Source organism: Eriocheir sinensis, unplaced genomic scaffold, assembly GCF_024679095.1.
Source record: "Eriocheir sinensis breed Jianghai 21 unplaced genomic scaffold, ASM2467909v1 Scaffold66, whole genome shotgun sequence".
NCBI classification, from domain to species: Eukaryota; Metazoa; Arthropoda; class Malacostraca; order Decapoda; family Varunidae; genus Eriocheir; species Eriocheir sinensis.
In genome coordinates, this window is record NW_026112009.1 from 393137 (window position 1) to 395000 (window position 1864).

Genomic DNA, 1864 nt, shown 5'->3' on the forward strand with positions numbered 1-1864 from the left:
AGAGAAAAATAAAAGGAAGAAAAGAAAGAAAGAATATAAGAAATAGAAAATGAAGGAAAGAAATATAAATAGAAGGGAAAAAGAGCAATAAGATAAGGCAAAAGAAAAATAAATAAATAGAAGGAAAGAAAATAAATAAAATGAAAATAAATGCAATAATAGAAAACGAAAGAAATCAAAGGAGAGAAATGCAGAGAAGAAGCAAATAAAAGAAATAGAAAAAGAAATACACCTAAGGATAAATAAAATAAATAAAGGAAAAGGAAAATAAAATAAATGAAAGAAAGAGAAAATAAAGAAAGAATTGATAAAAGAAATAAAGATGGAAGAAAATAAATAAGAATAAAAGAAAATAGAACAGAAAAAAGAAAAAAACAGAAACAAAAGTCATAAACAAAATAAATAAGAGAATAAGTAAAATAAATAAAATAGATAAAATAACAGGAATAAAATAAACAGACATAAATAAACACTGCCGACTAATTCGAAGACCAAACGAAACCAAACGAAAAAAAAAGACAATAAAAATTCATACAAGAAAATATAAGAAAAAGAAAACAAACAAAAGCAGAAATAAAGTAACAAAAAGAAAAAAAACAAAAGAAAGAAAAAAGAAAAAAAATACATTGCCTATAAATTACAGAAGACAAAAAAAAAACGAAATAAAAAAGGAATAGAAAGAAAGGATGAAAGAAAAAAGAAATAGAAGAAAGAAAAGTAACGAAAATTTAAATAAGTGAAATACAAATAAATATCACCGATCACTTCAAAAGACAAGTAAAAAAAAAAAAAAAAAAAAACTAATTGCATACAAATCGCCAACATGCAAGAGAATCGAAGACAAAGGAAGACAAGAGCGAGTCATTTTCTTCGTCTTAATATTTCCGAAGCTTAATTTCAAGAAGCAAGATCGAGAGACAGAGAAGAAAATAAAAAAAATGATTGCTGTGTTATTATCAAAATGTCGCGGTGCTTAAAATTCAGAAACGAAAGACACGAGTAATTTAGTTATTTTTTTAATTTCCAAACTCATGAAAATAAATAAAAAGAGAAGGAATAGGGAGAGAAATGAGGAAAAAGAAGAGAGAAGGAAGATGAAGAATAAGAGAGATGAGAAGAAGGATGAAAATTATAAGAAAGATGGGGAAATATGATGAGTTTTTTCTTTCCATTCCAAACACATTAAATTAAAAAGAGGAGGAATAGAGATAAAAATAAATAGGGAGAAGAGAGAAGGAAGATACAGAAACGAAAGATAAGAAGAAAGATGAGAAGATTCGATAAGTTTCTTTAATTTTTCCTTCATTTCCAAACTCATTAAATTAAGCAAAAGAGGAATAAGGATACAAATAAATAAGAAGAGAGAAAAAAGATGAGGAATAAGAAAGATAAGAAGAAAGATGAAGAATAAGAAAGATGAAACAATAAGACGAGTTTTTTATTTAATGTCCAAACGCATTAAATTAAACAGAAGAGGAAAATGGATAAAAATGAATATGACGAAAAGATGGTTAAAAAGACGGAAAAATGACAGCAGTGTTTTGTTGTTTTCTTTCATTTCCAAACACTCATTCAGCTAAAAAAGGAAGATTAAAACAATGGAGAAGAACGAAAAAAAAGATACGACGTAAGAATAAAATAGAAAATACGACAAGAAGAGTAAAAATAAGAAATAAAAAGACAAGACAAGTATTTTGTTTTTCTTTAATATCCAAACTCTCTTTAAATTCAGTCATTAAGAATAAGGATGAAAAGAATAAAAAATAAAAGAAAATAAGAATAATAAATATGAGAAGACAAGCTGAATACTGTTTTTCTTTAATTTTCAAACTCATTCGGTTTCAAAAGTAGAAATAAAAATAAT